The 23,944-nt window shown below is 43.5% G+C and overlaps 1 long non-coding RNA gene across 3 annotated transcripts in view; it reads right to left on the bottom strand.

Annotated features, from left to right (window-relative positions):
- Window positions 1-848: 848 nt before the first annotated feature.
- The window catches only part of LOC121816785 (uncharacterized), a 118,082-nt gene continuing 94,986 nt past the window's right edge, over window positions 849-23,944 (bottom strand). For all 3 annotated transcript variants that reach the window (XR_006056474.2, XR_009596705.1, XR_006056475.2), the window contains 2 exons: window positions 22,417-22,562; window positions 849-3,949 (listed from right to left, as the gene is read on the bottom strand). This is a non-coding gene — a long non-coding RNA (uncharacterized LOC121816785). The remainder of the gene's footprint in view (window positions 3,950-22,416; window positions 22,563-23,944) is intronic.

Here is a 23,944-nt window from a genome sequence, read left to right on the forward strand (position 1 = left end):
CCTGGAGAATCCCAGGGGCGGGGGAGCCTGGTGGGCTGACATCTATGGGGTCGCACAGAGTCATACACGACTGAAGTGACTTAGCAGAACAGAGCTTAAGTATGTGGGAGCCCATAAGGGAAGTTGCTACCACTCCCAGGCCAAGGAGGCAGGGGAAGAAAGGCAGGTTGGCGGAACCCGGGGAGAACCTAGCTGTGGCTTTTCCCCGGGATGAGTCTGCCCAGAGCAATGCACCTCCTGCTTCTGTGTCTGCAGCTCAGTCTTTCCCCCTGGGCTCCAGCCCACCCCAAGCTTGACAGCTGTCTCCATCTGCATCACCCACAGGCAACACAGATTCAAACTATGAAAACCAGAACTCAAAATCTGCTCCACAGATAGATGCAGCATGCATCAGGCAAAGCAGAGGGCCCCAAAATGTGAGGGGAAAACAGAAAGCATTTCAATAGATTGTTATTTCCAAAAAAAGCAGCCGAGTGTGCAAGATGTTACTATATGGCTATTTGGGGGGGAAAAAAAACCCCTGTATTTTATGCATAGTGTGACCCTTACCTCACACCACACATAAAATACAACTCTTGTAAAAGTTTAAAAAAGTTTAATTTTTGGAAAAAAAAAAAATAACAGGAGGAAATCTTTACAAATGTGGGGTAGGTAATGATTTCTTGGATGGAATAAAAGTTATGAGCCATAAACAAAGAAGTATAAATTGACTTTATCAAAATTTAAATCTTCAAAAGACACAGTTAAGAAAATTCAAAGGCAAGCTACAGATAGGGAGCAGGCATTTTCTAAATAATTATCTGGCAAAGGGCTTGTATCCAGAATATAAAAGAACTCATACAAGCAGATAATGAGACAAATAATTCAATTTTTTTTAATGAGCAAAAGTTTTTGCTTCTCAAAAGAGGGCATATGAGTTTCCAATAAGCACATATGTTGGTCATCAGGGAAATACAAATTTAAACCCAATGAGGTATCACTTCATATCTATTGAAATGGCTAAAATTAAACAAAAAAAAAGTGTGACCCTACCAGCTGTTATTAAGGATGTGGAACAATGGAAACACTCATGCTCCACTGGAAAGATAGAATGGTACAACCACTTCAGAAGAGAGTTTGGCAGCTTCTTTAAAACACTAAGTACACCATATTTAACTATATACCATACCATATAACTTTTAAAATGTTAAACCTTACCATATGATCAAGGCATTCCAAGACAACACTAATGTATGTTCTAAAAAGGCTTGTACACGAATGTTTATGAGTCTTTTCATAATAGCCCCAAACTGAAGACAACCCAAATATCCATCAACACATGAGTGGATAAACAAATTGTGGTATATTCATACGACAGAAATACTCCCGGAAATAAACACACTACAGATAGGCAACATGATGAATCTGAGAGGTTTCATGCTAACTCAAGAAACCAGACACAAATGAATATTTTCTGAATGATTCCACTTATGTGACTTCTAAAACAGGCCAACTCATTTGTAATAACAGGTATCAGATGAGTGGTTGCCTGGGGTAGGGGGCGTAGGAGCTGAGTGAGTGGGGCACGAGGGACACTCTGTAATGATGGGAGGGTCTTGACTGGGGCTACACAAAGTGTGTACGCGCCTGACAGACATCACTGAATTGTGCGCTTAAAACATGTGCATTTATATACACGGAATTTAGGAAGACGGCAACGACGACCCTGTATGCAAGACAGGAAAAAGGACACAGCTGTGTATAACGGACTTTTGGACTCAGAGGGAGAGGGAGAGGGTGGGATGATTCGGGAGAATGGCATTCTATCATGTATACTATCATGTAAGAATTGAATCGCCAGTCCACGCAGGATACAGCATGCTTGGGGCTGGTGCATGGGGATGACCCACAGAGATGTTATGGGGAGGGACGTGGGAGGGGGGTTCATGTTTGGGAACACATGTAAGAATTAAAGATTTTAAAATTAAAAAAATTAAAAAAAGAAAGAAAGAAAGAAAAAAAAAAACGTGCATTTATTGCACGCAAGTTACAGCTCCATAAAGTTGACTTCTGGGAAATTGACAGGAAAAATCAGAATGCTGTTGGACTTCCTCAAAGGGGAGATGTTTTTGAGAAAGCGCTGTCATCTTCTCAGTGCTCAGGATCTTTTGGTCTCAATCAGGACCTGCTAGAAGTCATGATTTCCTCCCCAGCCCACAAGACTTCTTCCCCTCGGTCAGACTCTGGGGGTGTATCCCTGACGACTTCCTCTGATCCTAATCACCCATTCTGACATGTGTGTGTGTGTTTCACATCACAAAGCAATTCTCCACACCAGCCAGGTGACCTAGTTCCCCTTTCTCCCCTTTGGAATGCAAATGTGATGACTGGAGCAACAAGTAGCCGTCTCATGGCCATGAAGAGATGTTGAGGATGAGAGCACGTGCTAAGAACAGCAGAGCTAAAAGATAAAGGAGAGCCTAGGATGTTGACAGTACTGTGAATATCAGTTAACTGTGAACTGCCCACTCCTGCATTCTTTCACAATAGAGAAAAATACCTATCTTGCTTAAACCAGTTATTCTGTGTCTCTCTCACAGAGAAAGCTGAAAGCAGTTCCTACCTGCTGTAGCATCCTAAACGACCTCTGGATAAAGTTTTGGATCCTTAACATGGCTTACAAGGCTCTTCACGCTCTAATCCTCTAAATTTCCATGCATGAATGTCAGTGGGCTCATCAAATTACGTGCAAAATTGTGGAAGGAGCTGTGTGCACACATGTGTAATTGTCCCTAGAAAGAAGATACAGTTTTCACCAGATTCTTGAGGGGACCAGAGACACCTGCCCCACCCACCCGCAAATGTTTTCAACCTTGTTTTAAACAGCTCCACGTAGTATACATAATCATCTTCTTTTAACATTAGGAAGCAGATTCTGAACATTCAAGCACCTTGTAAAGTGCTATACCCTGGGCAAATAAAGGCAGAAATAGTAATGAATGAGTCTGGAGAAAACGATGCCAGGAAAGAAGCAGAATGTTTCTCATGGGTGGAAGCCAGAGCAGAGTGTCTGCACTTGCACTCTGGGCCCGGGATGCGCAGGGCCTTTCCTGAGCCCTGCTAAGTCTCTCTGCCAGTATGGTTTTCATTACCGAGGGCAATCCTTTTAATGAGTTGTCTGCCTTCAGTTATGCTTAACTATAATGTTCTCCAGCTGATTTCTCAGTAATTGAGAGGCTCTGGCTTTTGAAGTCATCTCGTCAACCTGGTTTGTTGCTTTGTTCAATTTGGGGGTTACCCTTGAGAGACGCACAGCCCCCCTATCTCCAGGGTGCCTTAGAGCATGTGTTTGGAACCTCGTTCGGTGGCCACAGGCAGGCTTAACAAGCCCAGCTGATTTCGATAACCCCCGTCTTTGCTCAGATCCAGAGGAGAGTCAGCACAACTTCTGAGCACCTGGTTTGCTAAACTATTTATGGAACCTCACAGACTCCCTTTGAAAGCGTCTTCTCAGACTCTCGGGACAACATCATGAAGGATTTTGTGTTGTGGACATTTTTCTTCCTATGTTTAGCTGCCCAGGATCTGAATCTCTTTCCTGTGTTTGGGGAACTCCTTTCATGGGAATCTCAGTGAAATGCAGAGTTCACCTCCTTCACTTTCCCAGCCTCTGTTGCAGGGAACATGACCAGGGCGCTGCCAGCCGGTCCTCCATACTGTCAGATGAGGCCTGGTGATGCCAGGCAGACGGCCGGGGGGAAACCGCTGCAGGGGGAGCAGCCAGAGTGGCAGGGGCATCTCACTTCGGCGACCAGGCCTGGTGGCCCCTGCAGGGCAGTCGAGCAGTCTGTGATATCCGGAGCTCGGTGACTAGAGTGGGAAGAGGACAGGTTCTTTGGCGGCAGGGTGGCCCAGGTTCTGGTTGCCCCTGTCTTCCCCTTCACGCTGTAGATGCGGCATGCTTCTTCCACTAGGGAATGAGCAAAACAGAAACATATGCAATACATGTTTTTTTACAATATATGAAGTGGGTTGCCTTTCCTTCTCCAGAGAATCTTCCCCACCCAGGGATCGAACCCAGGTCTCCCGCATTGTAGACAGACACTTTACCGTCTGAGCCACCAAGGAAGTCCATAATACCATATATATAGAGTCACAGAACATAAGAACCAAGGAAAAGAAAAATGTCCTGATGAAAAGGTGGTATAGAAGAGTCTGAGACTGAGGCTTAAATACAGTTCTGAGCTTCCTGGTAGCCAAAGCACAAAAGAATATAAGATTAGTTATTCACATATTTTCAGGAAGGGAGGAGGGCATACCCTTCCCTTGTGTTTCGTTAACATTGATTTTTCTAAAGGAAACTTACTTATAAAGCACCATTGAGTAATATATAAGATAATGTCTGCAGTGGTGTTTTGGTGATAAATAAATTAGTGAATTTCATATGGCTATGTATGAAACTAAAGCTCAATTCGAAGAATAAAATTCTAAGACAGGAATTCTGATGGGTAATACTGATAGAAATGGACTTTTATATACTACTAAGAAGATCACACTGAACTGTGTCTTTTGGATCTCAGGCACAGTATTGTGGTTCTTACTTGATTAAATGCTCAAAATCATTATTCCACCTTGTATCAATGAGGACCTTTTCAGGAGCAAGTGATAGAATACCGAACTCAAAAGCATTTTATCCAAAGAGAGAAGTTTTGATTCGTGCTATTGAAAAGTCCTGCCTTCAGGCACAGCTAGGTCCAGGGGTTCAAATAAGGTTAAATAAGGCTGGTTTCTTGACAACTCTCAACACTTGTTGGCTTCATTCTCAGGATTCTTGTGGTGGCAAAACAGTTCCTGCAACTTTGAACCTTTTATCTGATCTGCATCATGCCCAGGGCGAGAGAAAGCTCCCTCAGGCACAGAACTTTGCCATCAGCCTCAGGAAAAAAGAAACTATTTTCTTTCCATCATCTCAGGTTTTGTCCTGAGTATATCCTTGGGCCAACAATGATGGCGAGAGGAATGTGACACCTGCCTGGCTTCAGTCTCAATCCCGTAACCTGACTACGTATCTTGAGAGCTCCAGAAGCAGAGGAAATTGATTACGAAGAGAGAAACAGCAGTGCTTCATAACGCACGCTTTCTAAGCTCATGGACCTGCTTGGAAGAAAAGGGGCTCAATCTATAAAACCAGATTACTTCCAGAAGCCAAAGAGTTTACGAATTCCTGGCAGAATTTCATTCTTTTTTCAATGACCAAATTTATCATTATTAAATTATTGGTAGAGAAGTCGCTAATTCATTTTCTAGGTGGGAAAATTAATGCGACGGGAGGGTGACGACTCATGGCCCCTCTTCCCGTGCAGCAACAACAATCTCTTATATCTCCTATTAGTTTGAAGATATTTTATATGTTTGTGTTTTTTTTACATTAGCATCTCTGAAATTGAACTTCGTGAGAGTTATTAAGTGATCCCCCCCACCCCCGGCCCTGCAGATACTCTGGTTCTCTTTGCTCTAGGAATGAGGTAGCATGCACTTCTCCTCTTGCAAAGCCCTTTGAAGTTAGACATGCCCATGTAACTCACTTAGGTCAACAGTGGGGTCTCCAAGTAGAGGGCTTGACTAGCCAGTGCACCTTGCCATTTACCCCTGAACCTGCCAAAAGATGGTGGGAGCACATGATGAGATGGAGCCTGCACCAGCTGGGATTTGTGTCATGAGCTCAATAGTGTCCCCAATATATAAATTCATATATTGAAGTACTAACCTCCAGTACCTCAGGATGGGACTGCATTTGGAAATAGAGTCTTTAAAGAGGCTATTATATTTAAATGAGGTCATTAAGTGGGTCCTCATTCAAAATGATTGATGTCTTTATAAAAAGAGGAGATTAAGGCACAGACAGACACAGGGAGAAGGTGGTTTCTACAAACCAAGGAGAGAGGCCTCAGAAGACACCCGCTCTACCTTGATCTTGAAACTGTAGACTCCAGAACTCGCAGGAAATAAATTTCTGTTGTTGAAGTCACCTGGTCTGTGGTACTTTCTTATGACAGGCAGTCCCCTGCTAGCCAAGGTAAGCAGAGCCCTCCCATCTCCTGCATTTGACATGTGACGTGAGGAAATAAGCTTTGATTGTGAAACCCATTTGAACTCTATAGTTGTTAACACAGCACAACCTACTCTGAACCAAAAAGAATGACTGGAAGTAACAAGAAGACAGGGTACAGTTTAATAGGCAGCCCTTTTTCTTTCTTAGAGACAATACAATAATCACCTTGCAACTGATATCATTTTCTATTAACTGAAACCCAATATATTCAGCACTGGATAGTTGATAAAATATGCATATATCCATCACTCTTTTGCGTTTGCACAATTACACAGTTGCAGAAGAAATTATAATAGTGAGAGTGATAATAATAATAGTTAAACCAGTCCATTCTGAAGGTGATCAGCCCTGGGATTTCTCTGGAAGGAATGATGCTGAAGCTGAAACTCCAGTACTTTGGCCACCTCATGCGAAGAGTTGACTCGTTGGAAAAGACTCTGATGCTGGGAGGGATTGGGGGCAGGAGGAGAAGGGGACGACCGAGGATGAGATGGCTGGATGGCATCACGGACTCGAAGGGCGTGAGTCTGAGTGAACTCTGGGAGTTGGTGATGGACAGGGAGGCCTGGCGTGCTGCGATTCACGGGGTCGCAAAGAGTTGGACACGACTGAGCAACTGAACTGAACTGAACTGAACTGAATGTATTCAAGCACGTACCTTGATCACAAGGTATATCAAGCTAGAATGCTGAGCACTTTCCATACTATTTGTAACCCTCTCCAAAAATCTATGAGGTATTTTATCATCCCCATTTAAAGACTAGAAAATTTAAAGAGATAAAGTGAACACCCTCCCCTCCCCATCACCCCTCATCCCAGTAAATTAGAACCAAGGTTGGACTTTCCCGGCAGTCCAGCATTTAGAACTCTGAGCTTCCGGTGCAGTGGGCGCAGGTTTGACCCCTGTCTGCTCAGGGATCTAAGAGCCTACATGCTGTGTGGCCAAAACAAACAACTCAAGCCAAGGTCACCCCGGGACTCGGTTTCATTCCAGGAGGCTGCCCATTGGTAAAACTTTTCTTTTTATTAAGAAAACATCACTTATCTTTTATTTTACAATACGTAGTACAGTTGATAGTAATATGACTTTCATTTTTCAGTTTAGTAATTTCAGCTTTCCAATGAAATCTAGGAAGCTTTCCTCCTTTATCTGACTTTATACAACTTCAAGAATCTAGATATATGGAGTTGAATGCCACATAGAAACAAGGTGGAATTTTTTCCACCTCGTATCCATAGCTCACGATATGCCATTTTAAAAATTCTGCCTGGAAAAACAACCATTCTCTACAAACTGTGGGGATGATTTATTCAATTGTTGTTATTCGTGGCTAGGAAAAACTTAGAATGCTCAAAATAAGCAAAAACATTTCAGCAGCTGCTGCAGATGCTCGTCTCCCCAACACAAAGTTGGCCTCGGACAGCAGTGATCACGCAGAAATGCCAGCCTCACACTGAAGCCATTAGGACCTTAAAAGGAGCGTGTGCTAATGGGGGTGTCCTTGTGAAAACTCTGATTACTGGGAGAGTGCCCAAGCTAATCTTTGACCCTGAAGTTAGCCCCAATCTTGATCTCCGGGGCCCCTTGAAGGCAAGATCACCCTTTCTCATGTAACTGGAGCTGCGTGGAGCAGGGAAGGATGAGGTGTTAAGAGAGTCCTAATGAGCCATGTTACAGATGTGTAAAACAGCTGGGGGGATGATGTCACTAGACTCACCCTGCCGCCTCTGCTACTTGCTGCTGTTATTAGAAACAGACACTGGAGGAGGGCACCCAGAATATGCGCCCGTCCCTTGGCGACCACTCTCTGGTCCTAATTAGGTAGGCTGGGCCCCAGCTGCTGCGCATAAACCTCACCAGGTGACTCCAAACTGCCTAGCTCTATAATCCAGATGAGCTCTGCTCCAGCCTGCGCTAGAAAAGAGGTCATCTTCAGATTTATTGTACTTGTTACATGGTAAGCCTGACCCCTGGATAGGTGGAGAGAGGAAGGAAATTCTCAGAGAAAGGATCTGAAAAGAGTACAATTCATCACAAACTCAGAAAGTGCTCAATTAAGAGTGTGATTCTTAGAGCATCGAATGTCTGGTGATGTCAGACTCTGTCACGGCTGTAAGTTTAAGATTTGTTTTCCAAAACAAACAGGAGGAATCATCCTGTCTTGTTGCTAACTCCAAACATACATTTTTCCCCTCATTAAGGCAAAACAGGAACCATTTAAATGCTCACTATGGGCCAAGCGGTTACATGCAGTGGCTCTTTTAGCAACTTTAGGAGAGATTGCTGCGAAAAAGCTGGGCTCAGAGAGATGAAGTTGCTTATCCCAAGTCACACAGCCAGCAAGTGGTGTGGAACTTGAATCCAGGCCAGCCATTCTGCAGACCATGTTTCCTGCTTCCCCAACCACATTCATCACTCCCACATTCATCCTAGGAGAGTTTCCTGGTTATACATCACCATACAACTGTTTTTCCTTTCCTCTTCCAATAATGGTAGAGTGCCTTGTGTTGTAATAACCTTCCTGTAAATAACAATACACCCTGGATGAAACAACTACTTGAAGGCAATGGAGAGTTAACAAAAGCAGGCAGAAATAAGAGGGAAGTTGACTAGGTTCTTCTCCCAAGAATATATCTCAATTTATTTAGCCCAGAGTGGCTGCAACTCAAGCAAAAAGCCTCAGTTATACTGAATTGAAGAGTTGGAGGATGGAATTTGAGGCTGCAAGAGGGTAGGAAGCAAGCGAGAAATGCTGGAAAGGAGGGAGCCACAAAGCATGAAACTTCGAAGCTCTGCATGAACGCTGCCTCGAACTCTTATTGATTCCTGAACTGTGTGTGCTGCGGGGAGGCAGAGGCGGGGGCGGGGACTTCTGGGGGAACTGTCAGTCACTCAGTCATGTCCAGCTCTCTGTGCTCCCATGGACTGTAGCCCGCCAGGTTCCTCTGTCCATGGAATTCTCCAGGCTAGAATACTGGAGTAGGTAGCCATTCCCTTCTCCAGGGGATCTTCCTGAACCAGGGATTGAACCCAGGTCTCCTGCACTGCAGACAGATTCTTTACCATCTGAGCTACCAGGGAGGCTCCAAGATTCTCAGCAAAAAGCAACAGCTAGGAAGTCGAAGAAACTGAGCAGTTTCGTTGTTGTTTATAGCAGAGGAGCCTGGATTTCTATTTTAAACTGAACCAAATCATCTGCTTGCTGGAACAAGAATCAATAGTCTTCAAAGAATGATAACTGAATGCAGAGTCTCTACAATATATTGTTCAAAATCTTCAATCTACAATAAAAAATTTCAGACAGGCAAAGAAACAGAAAAAGTGTGATTCATAGTCAAGAAAAAATAAGTCAATAGAAACTAACTCTGAGACTATCTAAATAATCGGATTAGCAGAAGAGCACTCCTAAGCAGGTTTAATAAATATGTTCAAAGATTTTAAGGAAAACATTGTATTATTATAGAACAGCCTAGGAATTTCAGTTAAGAAACTGAAATTATACAAAAAGAAATCACACAATACACACAAAGGAAAAATATTCAAATGATGACTAACTTCTCATCAAAAACAATAACATTCAGAAGACAAATAAAAGGCAACTTTAAAGTGTTGAAAGAACAAATTATTAACATAGGATTCTGTGTTAAGTAAAAGCATTCTTCAAAAATGAAGGTAAGGACCTCCCTGGTGGTGCATTTGTTAAGAACCCACCCGCCAACGCAGGGACACCTGGTCGACCCCTGGTTCTCCAACATCCCCCGTGCTGAGGAGCAGCTCCGCCAGTGTGCCACAGCTACAGAGCCTGCGCTCCGGCGCCTGCAAGCCACAGCTACGGACCCCACGTGGCCTAGAGCACGCTCTCTTCCACAAGAAAAGCCCCTGAGTGAGAAGCCCTTGCCCTGCAACTAGAGAGCAGCCCCTACTTACTGCCTCCAGAGAGAGTCTGCAACAGCAATGAAGGCCCAGTGCAGCAATAAATACATAGATACATTTTTTTTTAATTAAGGAAACATAAAAATTTGGAGGGAGAGTATCAATAAAACTGTAGAGACTTTTGTACCAATCAGCTTGAAATACAAAAATGCTAAATTAAAACTTTTTCAAGTTGAAAAGAAATGGCATCGGATGGAAATCCAGGACCACTAGAGGGCTTGAAGAGCATCACAGATAATAAATATGTAAGGATAAAAGATTATATTTTTCTTCTTTTAATTAAAAAATGTCAGTTTAAGAAAAAATAATACACTGTAGGATTTATACTGAAGCGACTTAGCAGCAGCAGCAGCATAGGCAACATATATAATAATGACATGAAAGACGGGGTAAATTAAACTATAATCTTGAAATAAAGTGGAAAATTGAACTGAAATACATTGTATGCAAAGTTGTACAATATTATATACTCTAAACTGTCTCTGATAAGTTAAGAATGCACATTCTGATCTCCGGAACAACTGCTACGAAATACAAAGAGATGTGGCTAAAAATCCAATATAGGAAATAAAATGAGATACTAAAAACAGTATTTGACCAATGCAAGTAATACAGGAGAGGAAAAGCAGAAGAATGAAAACAGATACAAAGAATACAGAAAAAAATAATTCAAACATATTGGTAATAAGATTAAATGTTAATAGACTAGAATCTTTTTTAAGAAAAGTTTCCCTAAAGGAAAGCCTGAAGCACATATAGCTTCATCAATGAATGTTAACAATTATTTAAGGAAAAGTAATATTCATCTTTTACAAATGCTTGATTTTTAAAGTCTGCATAATTCTGACACCAAAATCTGAGAAAGATATTAAAAGAAAAGAATTTTACAGAGCAATACGTCTCATAAACATAAACACAAAAATACTAGCAAATTGAATTAAGTAATATATAAACAGACTATTAATAACAACTAACTGGAATCTATCCCAAGAATGCAAGGTTGGTTTAACATTCCGTAGGCAATAAAGTAATTAAGCATTACATTAAAAAATACAAAATTATATAGTTGATGAAGAAAAAACATTTGCAAAATTTAATACCTTATTTGATGCAGTTGTAAAACTGCAGAATAAAATCAAAGTCTTACATTAAAAAAAAAGTTTAACACCCATTTTTGCAAACATTCTTAGCAAATGAAGAATAGACAACAATTTTCTCAATCTGATGAAGGTCATCTATTAAAAAATGTATAGGTAAAATCAAACTTAATGGCAAAATATTAAACACTTAGCCCTTAAAATTATAGATGTCAACTACAAACTGGCACTTACCAAGAGCACTGCCAATGACTGAACAGCAAAGGCCTTTGCCATCTGCCTCTTTGGAGACTGAGCCCCATGCTGCTATAGCTGCTGACCTTCAACAGCCCCTGAGGGAGTGCAGGGTGGAGCGAGGTACTCTGCTCCAGGGAATCTGGTGGGATAGGTCTTCAGATAGTTGGATGTTTTTAGGAACAGATTTTATGATCTCAATCCTTGCATCTCCTCATATCTAGAGAAGCACTAAATCCCTTCATGGTGACATCAGACCTTCATGACTAAAAAAGTCAGATCAGATCAGTCACTCAGTCCTGTCTGACTCTTTGCGACTCCATGAATCGCAGCACGCCAGGCCTTCCTGTCCTTCACCAACTCCTGGAATTCACTCAAACTCACGTCCATCAAGTCGGTGATGCCATCCAGCCATCTCATCCTCTGTTGTCCCCTTCTCCTCCTGCCCCCAATCCCTCCCAGCATGAGCGTCTATTCTAACAAGTCAACTCTTTGCATGAGGTGGCCAAAGTACTCGAGTTTCAGCCTCAGAATCAGTCCTTCCAATGAACACCCAGGACTGATCTCCTTTAGGATGGACTGGTTGCAGTCCAAGGGACTCTCAAGAGTCTTCTCCAACACCACAGTTCTAAAGCATCAATTCTTCGGCATTCAGCTTACTTCACAGTCCAACACTCACATCCATACATGACCACTGGAAAAACCATAGCCTTGACTAGACGGACCTTTGTCAACAAAGTAATGTCTCTGCTTTTCAATATGCTATCTAGGTTGGTCATAACTTTTCTTCCAAGGAGTAAGTGTCTTTTAATTTCATGGCTGCAATCACCATCTGCAGTGATTTTGGAGCCCCCCAAAATTAAGTCTGACACTGTTTCCACTGTTTACCCATCTATTTGCCATGAACTGATGGGACCAGATGCCATGATCTTCATTTTCTGAATGTTGAGCTTTAAGCCAACTTTTTCGCTCTCCTCTTTCACTTTCATCAAGAGGCTTTTAGTTCCTCTTCACTTTCTGTCATAAGGGTGGTGTCATCTGCATATCTGAGGTTAGTGATATTTCTCCCAGCAATCTTGATTCCAGCTTGTGTTTCTTCCAGCCCAGCGTTTCTCATGATGTACTCTGCATAGAAGTTAAATAAGCAGGGTGACAATATACAGACTTGACGTACTCCTTTTCCTATTTGGAACCAGTCTGTTGTTCCATGTCCAGTTCTAAGTGTTGCTTCCTGACCTGAATATAGGTTTCTCAAGAGGCAGGTCAGGTGGTCTGATATTCCCATCTCTTTCAGAATTTTCCACAGTTGATTGTGATCCACACAGTCAAAGGCTTTGGCATAGTCAATAAAGCAGAAATAGATGTTTTTCTGGAATTCTCTTGCTTTTCCATGATCCAGCAGATGTTGGCAATTTGATCTCTGGTTCCTCTGCCTTTTCTAAAACCAGCTTGAACATCTGGAAGTTCACGGTTCACGTATTGCTGAAGCCTGGCTTGGAGAATTTTGAGCATTACTTTGCTAGCGTGTGAGATGAGTGCAATTGTGCAGTAGTTTGAGCATTCTTTTGCATTGCCTTTCTTTGGGATTGGAATGAAAACTGATCTTTTCCAGTCCTGCGGCCACTGCTGAGTTTTCCAAATGTGCTGGCATATTGAGTGCAGCACTTTCACAGCATCATCTTTCAGCATTTGAAATAGCTCCACTGGAATTCCATCACCTCCACTATCTTTGTTCATAGTGATGCTTCTAAGGCCCACTTGACTTCACATTCCAGGATGTCTGGCTCTAGGTGAGTGATCACATCATCGTAATTATCTTGGTTGTGAAGATCTTTTTTGTACAGTTCTTCTGTATATTCTTGCCACCTCTTCTTAATATCTTCTGCTTCTGTTAAGGCCATGCCATTTCTGTCCTTTATCGAGCCCATCTTTGCAGGATATGTTCCCTTGGTATCTCTAATTTTCTTGAAGAGATCTCTAGTCTTTCTCATTCTGTTGTTTTCCTCTATTTTTTTGCCTTGATCGCTGAGGAAGCCTTTCTTATCTTTTCTTACCCTTTACCCCTTCAGTTCAGTTCAGTCGCTCAGTCATGTCCAACTCTTTGCGACCCCATGAATCACAGCACGCCAGGCCTCCCTGTCCGTCACCAACTCCCAGAGTTCACTCAGACTCGCATCCATCGAGTCTGTGATGCCATCCAGCCATCTCATCCTCGGTCGTCCCCTTCTTCTCCTGCCCCCAATCCCTCCCAGCATCAAAGTCTTTTCCAATGAGTCAACTCTTCACATGAGGTGGCCAAAGTACTGGAGTTTCAGCTTTAGCATCATTCCTTGCAAAGAAATCCCAGGACTGATCTCCTTTAGAATGGACTGGTTGGATCTCCTTGCAGTCCAAGGGACTCTCAAGAGTCTTCTCCAACACCACAGTTCTAAAGCATCAATTCTTCAGCGCTCAGCCTTCTTCACAGTCCAACTCTCACATCCATACATGACTACTGGAAAAACCATAGCCTTGACTAGATGGACCTTAGTAGGCAAAGTAATGTCTCTGCTTTTGAATATACTATCTAGGTTGCTCATTACTTTTCTTCCAAGGAGTAAGTGTCTTTTAATTTCATGGCTGCAATCACCATCTGCAGTGATTTTGGAGCCCCAAAAAATAAAGTCTGACACTGTTTCCACTGTTTACCCATCTATTTTCCATGAAGTGATGGGACCAGATGCCCTGATCTTCGTTTTCTGAATGTTGAGCTTTAAGCCAACTTTTTCGCTCTCCTCTTTCACTCTCATCAAGAGGCTTTTTAGCTCCTCTTCACTTTCTGCCATAAATTGTGGTGTCATCTGCATATCTGAGGTTATTGATATTTCTCCCAGCAATCTTGATTCCAGCTTGTGTTTCTTCTAGCCCAGCGTTTCTCATGATGTACTCTGCATATAAATTAAACAAGCAGGGTGACAATATACAGCCTTGACGTACTCCTTTTCCTATTTGGAGCCAGTCTGTTGTTCCATGTCCGGTTCTACCTGCTGCTTCCTGGCCTGCATGCAGGCTTCTCAGGAGGCGGGGAGGGTGGTCTTCACCCCTTCCTTAGCCCCATTTGCTTTACCACTTGCTTTATCATGTGTTTCCTCTCATTCCTACTCCAAGATATTTCCTTAAACAGCTGTTGTTTAGTTACCAATTTCAGTACATTTTAAATTGATATGATAGTTTTATCTAATCCAATTTTTACCTAATATTGATAAAAAATTTTATCCAATTCTAATTTTGTCAATTTTGACTCAATAATGTGCTATGTAGAATTTTTTCTCTTTATTCCAGAATCTAATCTGGGATCAGATACTGAATTTAATTGTCATATCTTTTCATTTTTGGGGGGGCTTCCCAGGTGGAACAGAGAGAGGTAAAGAATCCACCTGCCGATGAAGGAGACTCTGGTTCAATCCCTGGGTCAGGAATATCCTCTGGAGGAGGAAATAGCAACCCATTCGTGGCTGGAGAATTCCATGCACAGAGAAGCCTGGCAGGCTACAGTCCATGGAGTTACAAAGGGTCAGACATGACTGAGTACTGCTCACTGCACAGATTCAGTCTCCTTTAATTTGGAATAAAACCTTCTGCTTACACAACATTGATATTTTTAAGGAAGTCAGTTCCTTCTTTTCTAAAATAGACTTTCCCCCTGCAATTTCCTTATAGTTAGATTCAACTTTTGTATTCCAGGTGTGATGCTGTGTCCTTCTCAGGTCATTGCATCTGAAGGCACACAACGTCCATCTAGCCCTCAAAGTCGATGTCAACTTTGACCACGGGGAGAAGGTGTTCCCCAATTGCTCTATTGTATAGTTACTATTTTTCTCTTTCAATTAATACTTATCTGTGGAGAGACATCATGCAAACTTACCACTCCTCATCAAAATCCTCTCCTAGACTTAGCATCTGTTGAGTAAGTATCCTTGCCTGAATCATCTTTGCCATGATGGTTGCAGAATGATTTTTTACCTCTAGCACTGTTCACATGAATCAGTCAGTCAACAGCATTCTGCTGCAAGTCAGAGTCCTCCTTTCTTATCTATTTATTTATTATCAGTCTGGCCTAATGCATCACTGTTTCTCCATGTCTTATGGTTAATTGTTGCTCTTAATTATCTTGCTACTCAGATTGTCCCTTATTTGACCAGCAAGAGCCCCTTCAAGCTGGCTCCAGTGCTTTGTGACTTGTCCCATTGTTTTACTTTCCAGCATATCAGAATATTTCAGGCTTATCTTGTATTCACTCTATCTCAACCGTGAAATCAGCCATTTCTCTGAGGATCGCTGGTTCCTTTTAGGAAATCATGATCTGGACACAAGGTGTGCTCATTGCTCCAGCAGAGTATTTTACAGAAATCAACAGAGTGGTTCTAAAAATTCATGTGAAACTTCGAAGGGCATGAAAAAACCAAATATTGAAAGAAAAGAACAAAACTGAAGGACTTATACTACCTGACCTCAAGACTTAGTATATGTAGTAATATCTACAGTAATCATTAGGGAATAGGAATGGCAAAAAGATGACTCAGTGGAAGAGAACCAAAGTGCAGGAACAGAGCTACACATGCCCAATCAATAGGTTTTCTTTCTTAAAAAAAAGAAAGCAACAAAGCAATTGGGAAACAGGAAGTGGTTTTGATAAATGATATGGGCTTCCCTGGTGGCTCAGAGGGTAAAGTGTCTGCCTGTAATGTGGGAGATCCAGGTTCGATCCCTGGGTTGGGAAGATCCCCTGGAGAAGGAAATGGCAATCCACTCCAGTATTCCTGCCTGGAGAATTCCATGGATTGAGGAGCCTGGTAGGCTACAGTGCATGGGGTCACTAAGAGTCGGACACGACTGAGCGACTTCACTTCGCTTCACTTGATAAATGATGCTAAAACAACTAGATGTCCAAATCTTAAAAAAATAAAAACAAACAAAACCCACAACCTACCTTCTACCATATGTAAAAACTAATTTAAGATGAATTACATACCTACACATAAAAGTTAAATCTATAAAGTCTCTAGATGAAAAGAGTAGAATATCTTCCTGAACTTGGGGAAAGCAAAGATTACTTATAGCCCAGAAAGCAAAAACAATAAAAGAAAAAGTTGACAAATTAGAGTCCATCAAAATTAACACTTCTGCTTATCAGAAGATGCCATCACAGCACGTGAATAAGCAAGTGACAGGCTAGGAGAAAACATTTGCAAACCGTGTGTCTGACAAAGGATTTGTACCCAGAATACATAACACACTCCCACAACCCCAAACAAAAATATCTAACTTACTTTATTGTCAAAAGCCTTGAACAAACATTTCACAAGGAACATGGTAATGACCCTTGAGAACACAGAAAAGTTCTCAACATCATTTGCCCTCAGAGAAGTGAAAATTAAAACTACAATGAGATACCTCCACATAGCCACAAACTAGATAGCTAAACACCAGCAATTTTAAATGTTGGGTAAGATGTGAAGAGATAGACATTCTCATACATCATTATTGGAAGTATGAAATAGTACAATCACTTCAGAAAACCATCTGGCTATTTCTTATAAAGTTAATTATTAGTGAATTGTAATCCATAAAGTTGTTTACCAATCCCCCCCAAAAATATTAAAAAGATTCAGTATACGCCTACCCTATAATCCCTGGTGGTTCAGATGGTAAAGAATCTGCCTGCAACGCAAGAGACCCAATTTTGATCTCTGGGTCGGAAAGACCCCTGAAGAAGGGAATGGCTATCCACTCCAGTATTCCTGCCTGGACAATCCCATGGACAGAGGGGCCTGGCAGGCAACAGTCCCTGGGGTCACATAGAGTTGGACACGACTGAGCAACAACACTCCCTTCCTTAACACTTCCATCACTTACCTTATAATTTTACTTTTAATTTTTATCCCTTTATAATTTTACCCCAGCAATTTTACTTTTAGGTATTTATACAAAAGGAATGAAAATATATGTTCACAAAAACCCGTTTACATGAGTCTTCAAAGCAGCTTTATTCCTTGTAGCTCTAAACTGGAAATAACCCAAATGTCCATCAGGAGGACAAGGAATAAACAAATTGTGCTATATTCACGAAGTGGAATATGCTTAGCAAAGAGAAGGAACAAAAGAACCCAGACACAAAAAAATACATATCGTATAATTCCATTTCTGTGAAAATCTAGGATAGACAAAATCTACAACACGAACCTGCAAAGAAAAAAAAAATCAGAAAAGGTTTTGAAGAAATAGGTATACATATGTTTCCAATGTGGATGGGTCTATACTCCTGTAGTTTACAGACCATCACCCTCTCTGCTATTTTTGTCAAGACACTGATCAAGACCTTTTAAGTGAACAGTAACAGAAAACTGAAACTAGAATGGGCTGCAATAATAGGGAATGTATGTGAGTAAATAGTCCAGGATCAGACTGGATTCACACACGGCTTGAGTCAGTATCTTGGACACTGGAATCTATTCTGTGCCTCAGTGTTCCACTCTGCTCTTTGGGGCCTGCAGATTCCATCCACAGATGAACGGATAAAGCTGTGGTATGTATACACACAATGGAATACATTTGCAGCAACATGGGGGAACCCCGAGAGTTTCATACTAAGTGAAGTAAGTCAGAAAAACAAATATTATATGATCTCACTTATGTGTAGAGTCTAAAATACGACACCCATGAATTTATCTATGAAACAGAAACAGATTCACAGACAAGAGAATGGACCTGTGACTACCGAGGGGGAAAGGAGCGGGAGTTTGGAATCAGCAGGTGCAAACTATTGCACGTAGAATGGATAAACAGCAAGGTTCTACCATGCCGCACAGGCACCTAGTCAACCTCCTCCAAAAACCATAATGGAGAAGAATGTGAAAAAGAATGTATATATGAGGCATAACTGAGTCACTTCTCTGTACGCTAGAAATTAACACAACATTGTAAATCAAGTATACTTCAATAAAATAAATTTTTTTTTAAAGTGAAGATTAAAGAGAAAAGACAAAGGTCGAGCCTGTTTCACCTTTCCTTGATTCTAGGCTAGGTTCTTGACTTGCTTTGGACAAGAGAATGCAGCAGAAGCTATGGCCTACAGCTCTCAGACCAGGGCTCTAAGGCTTCGAGTGCTTCCAACCCCTTCTTGCTTGTTTCCTTGCTTCTCCATGAGATCAGGACTGAGCTGGCCTGTTGGAGAATGAGGCACACAGAACAGAGCCCAGCCAGCCCGTTTGTGCCTGGGGAGATCTAACCATGTGAGAAAGCCCATTCAAGATTCACAAAGGCACCCAGCTACCCAAAGCTGACCACAGAAGCACACGTGAGTCCTACCAAGCTCAGCTCAGCTCAGCTCAGACCAGCCAAACCAGCCAGCAACCCACTGACTAGTACATAACAGCAAATGCTTATTGTTCTTCACCACTGAGGTGTCAGTGATTGTTACGCAGCATTACTACGGTAATAGGTAACTGATACACTCTCCCAAAGAATAGCAGAGATTCCGAGATGGCAACCGTGAAGGATGGTGCTAAATTTGTAGAGTCATGGAGATGGGATCGGAAGTAGTGCCAGAATCTTGGTGCAAGCCAACATTGTGGAGAGACAGAAACCACAAGGAGGCAGAAAGCCTGGTCTGCTGCCTTTCAGAGAGAAACAGATGTCAGGCGGCACCACAAAGGGAGAAGCGGGAAGAGGAGTCGCCAGACCATTTTCCAGTTCCCAAAGGCCGGGCTGCACTCTGCACTTTCTTTCCATGAGAATCCCTTTTATTAATCACCCTTTCATCTGAGCTATTTAAAATGGATTTCTCTTCCTTACAGCCAGCCTTTTCCACTGCAGAGTAGATAAGTCTCAATGATCACAATCCCACTGAAAACTAAAATACTTTCACATGTACACGTGGGACCAAAATTTGCCCAGAGCTTGGCTAATGACCAGACATATCAGGATATAATTGTAGGATTTATACCCATTCCCATGATTCAAAATCACTGGGGCTTCCAGATGGGCACCGTTTTCATTCTGCTCTAGTTCACCTTCTTAAAACCAAGCCATGGAGAGTTTGGCCATCTGCTCCTCCAGACCCCTTCATCTCCAGATGTGGACAGTTGAGGCAGCCCCATAAGCCTGAACCAAAAGCCATGATTCTTAAGAAATCTAAGATTCTGTCCTATAGTATGACCATGCCCAAGAAATAGTGTAGAACCTTCCAAATCTGTGATAGCAGAGTGGTTGGTCAGGTCACCAACGAAATACGAATTCTGCATCCAGTTGCCGGATGCACATGTTCTGTCTGAGTCTGGATCTCTGCACTTCCATTAGCAGAAGACCACATGATGTAGTTTCTTTTCCCTTAATTCTCAGCTACAGATTCACCCACATGGCTCTTCTCATCATTAAGAAAGTACAATCTTGACGAGGCACTGGTGGAGCTACGGTGGGTGGTGGAGTCAACACATCAGGTCTCTCCAATCCCAAACTTCTTGGATCTGAAAAACCCCAAACTTTCCCCCTAGGAAGCTGCATGAAACTAAATGGATTCCTTAAACACCGCTCAAACTTCTTTTAAATATCCCAGCAAACTCACAATAGAAATGGTACAGATATTTACAAAATTACAGCTTCCATGGGTTTCTTCCTCCCTCACATCCTCAAATGAATCTTGGCTGCAGAGTTCCCACCTCAGGACTTTCTGATGGTCGAGGAAGAAAGGAGAGTGTGCTGGTATCCTTTTCTGACTCAAGGTAAGGGTTAAAACCCTTTTTCCCTCTCTCTGCAGGTGCCCCCTCTGGGGTAAGTGAACTCAGCTTTTCCATGTTTAGACCAAACGCCTCAAATTTCTTCCTGGCAGGTGTTCATGGGTGTGAGCAAATTAGATTTTGAAAGTATTTTTGCCACGAGTCTCAAGCCCGCAATATAGGTTATATGTTGGAAGTCCGGGGCCAGCCAGTACCACTTCTCTGAGACACTGAAAATCTGGGCTGATGAAAAGGAAAGTTAATAAATTGTGGAGTCCAGAATCAGGAAAACCCGAGTTTGAATTCAAGGGCTGCCTCTCCCCAGCGGTGCGACTGTGGGCATGCCGCTCCCTGAACCGCCCCATCCTCCCCTGGACAGCAGGTGTCCCTCACTGCCGCGTTTGGGAATCCGACAAGATGTCACATGTAAACTGTCTGGCCCGTGCTTAGGGTTTACTAAACAGTTATGTATTAGTCAGGGTTCTTGATTACAAGCTGTGTGGTAATCAAATGGAATTTATTGGAAGGCTATCAGGGGCTCAGAGAATTGGCAGAGAGCAGTGATGAAGTCTGGAACGCGGCCAGAAACCAGGAGATTGCTGGAGGCTTAAGCAACAGGGCCTTGGTAAGGTCATGGGAAGAGACGCCGGCACGCCACCGCGGCCCTGGCCTGGATGCCTCCAGCCCCTCCTCCCCGCTGTGCACCACTCACTCAAGCTGCTGGGGCCTGGAGAGGACACCTGGGTGCCCCCACCTGGGCTCCATGCCCACCCCCTGGCTGCAGCTGGAGCAGACGGAGGGAAAACCGGCACTTCTGCCTCCGTCGAGGCGGTGGGGGCAACCGCACCCCCAACCCTCGACTACACACGAGGGCAGGAGGGCGAGTCTCTCTGGGGAAATGAGGGGCTATTAGAGGGCAGGCTGGCTGCTGAAGAGCCCCAAACCCACAAATGCTCGCTGCAGGTGCTACTATTTAAACCCAGGAGAGAAGGCAGAAGCTTCTCCATGTGACCAGGGGCAGAAGTTATGCGGCATGGAGGGGGGTGTAGGCTTGGGTTTCCCACCAACTCCCTCTGCAGGGGTCACAGTGACCCGAGGAAGCTGAGAGGGGTAGTGCCTAAGCCTCCCTTGATCTTGTCTGTGACCTTGAGCAAGCACCTTCACCTGTCTGAGGGTCTATTCCGAGCAGGAAATAGCCACGAGAGTCCAAAAGACAGTCTACCGAGAATGAGAGCAGGCATACGTGGCAAACCCAGGAAGAGCCAGCAGGGCGACGGCAGTGCCTGCTGCACAGGCTTCCCGGCCCCAGAGCAGAGAAGCAGCGGGGCACACACGCTGCCTATATGATACGGGTGCGATGCCGATGTGGGCTGGGGACAGGGCACAGTCACCCACTAAGGCTGCCAAGTCCAGCCTCCTGTGGAGCCTCCAACAATAACATGCTGATATTAATGCCTCCAGGAGCCTGGGGTGTGCATTTCTTTCCTAACATAAAGATGCCTTCGCACCTAAAGCAACACTCAGTTCTGTCCTCAGAGGTTTTCCAGGGACATTGAGCAACTTACCTATTTTGCAGCCCAGAGCTTCCCATCCCACCCACCCGTGACTCTGTTGAAATGTCAGAGAAACCCCGGCCCAGCTTCGTGTAACCTGAGAGTTGCCCAGGGCAGCCACCCTACGGAAAGAGAATCTGGTTCAGTGAAAACATTCGAGACAGAGCAGACATACACATCTCTCTTTTTCTTTTTTCTGGAAGATGATTTTCCACAGTTAGCCACAAGATCCATTTTCTAAATGAGAAAATAATGGCTTGTGTGTCGCCACTGGGAGCCAAAGCATTTATCATTGATGAACTCGGCAGCATTTATTAAGTACCTGTTCTATATGGAGCACTCCATTACATGCCCGTAAGGGATGCTGGGGAAGGCACCGCAAACAGGATGTGCTCTGCCACTCACTTTCTCCTGGTTTCCAGGCTCCCCACCCTCGCTCTTTGCTTCCAACATAATACAGTGCTGACTTTGTCACGTCCTTGCTGGAAATCCTCTATGACTTTCCAGTACCTTCAGAAACCTCTTTGCACAATTTGCAGAGTCTTCCAGGACCTGATTCCTGCCTGCTTCTCCAGCTTTTCTGCCTTCCCCGTCCCTCACGACTTCTACCTGCATCTACTTATTCACTGATTTCCCATCCGTTCATTCCCCAGATACTCAATGGGCAGTCACTCCAAATCTGATACTCTGTCAGCCGCTAGGGATGCAGCTGGGGGAGACAAGAAAATGAGATCCCTTCTCTTAGGAAGCTCACCTTCTAGTGCAGTGTAGATGCCAGTGAGAGAAAGAAAGTAGGAGGGTTGCAGGCTGTGCAAAGGGCCACGTGCAATTCCCTGGTGGTCCAGTGGTTAGGACTCTGATTTCACTGCTGAGAGCCCAGGTTCACTCCTGGCTGGGGAGCTAAGAATGCACGAGATGAGAAAAAAAAAAGTGAGATGAGAAAAAAAAAAGAAGTATCAAACGATCGAACACACACACAAAATAACACAAGAGGGTGATGTGATTGAAAGTGACAGGGGAAGGACCGGGCACATTTAGCCATACGTGAGTGGAGAACCAGCCCATACGAAACACGTGCAACTCCGTGGTTGTCCAACACACGGTCTCTCCCCTGCGCATGTGCATGAGCTCTGCCTCCTCCAAATGCCCACCTCCCCGGTCCTTCTTCTGCCCATAAGGCTGACTCAGTATCATCTCTACAGGGACGCCAAGGACCAGCCCCTTCTCTCTGTTCCCCAGATGCTCTGAGCTTCTCTCCAGCTTAACTCCACTCCACTGCAACACACCTACTCTACCCCGATGCCCAGCATCCAGGGAGCGGGGCCCAGAAGTCACCCCTGCCTCGTGCGGAGAACCAGGGAGGGAGGAAAAAGCTGGAGGGGACTGAGCGGGGGCACCCAGATGGGGTCTGAGCTTGGTGAACATCAACCATTTTTCCAGCATTTTTTGTTTGATTAAATCCCAAAGGACATTTTTTTTTCCCTCCAACTCCTTTTTCCTTTAACTTTTAAGCCATATGGTTCTGATTCATTTATACTTAACTAATTACAACATTGGTTTTGTAAGAGCTATTTGATGTCCGTGAGTCTTCTGAGTCCTTTCATACAATTTTCTAACCCTTTTTACTGTGAAACCCAAAGTGGTCTTTCGCCAGCAGTAAACAGTGTCCAGTGCCAAAAGGTTACAGTTTGGTCTTAGTTTGGTCACAGGGACCAGGCCTTGTGGTTACAAGACCTTGGAATTTGGCAAAATGTGTTTTTCGACTCCCAGTGAAATTCTAAAAAGGTTTCTCAGAGAAATAATGAGAGGAGAACACATAAATAAGAAAAGCAGCTCTTAAAAAGCAAGGCCTTTCCCTTCAGAGAAGCCCTCCTGTGGTCACGGCTTCTTTCAGCCTTGCCCTAGGAACAGCGGCCAGGAGCTGGATTGCTCAAGAAAGTCTGGAGGCATTTGCCGTTTGCGATCCTGCCCTGCCTCTTAGGATCTTAGAAAGTGGCATTTGTGTAAACAGGTAGGGTTTTTATGGGGATGCCAGTGTTCTAGCCAACTTGGCAGCCAAGCCACTCTATTTTTGTTATAGGAGATGAAAGGAACCAAAACCAGCTGAGGGCCCACTGGATGCCAGTGCCCCACCATGCCAAGGGCCGACAAAGAGGAAAAAATGCAGCCCTTGCTTGCAAGGAGTTTTGCATCCAAAGCTGCAATAATGTGTAAGGGCAATTACTCTTGGTTGACCTCTTATAATATACCAGGCACTATCTTGAGTGTTTCCAGAACATTAT

Source organism: Ovis aries, chromosome 16 (genome assembly GCF_016772045.2).
Source record: "Ovis aries strain OAR_USU_Benz2616 breed Rambouillet chromosome 16, ARS-UI_Ramb_v3.0, whole genome shotgun sequence".
NCBI classification, from domain to species: Eukaryota; Metazoa; Chordata; class Mammalia; order Artiodactyla; family Bovidae; genus Ovis; species Ovis aries.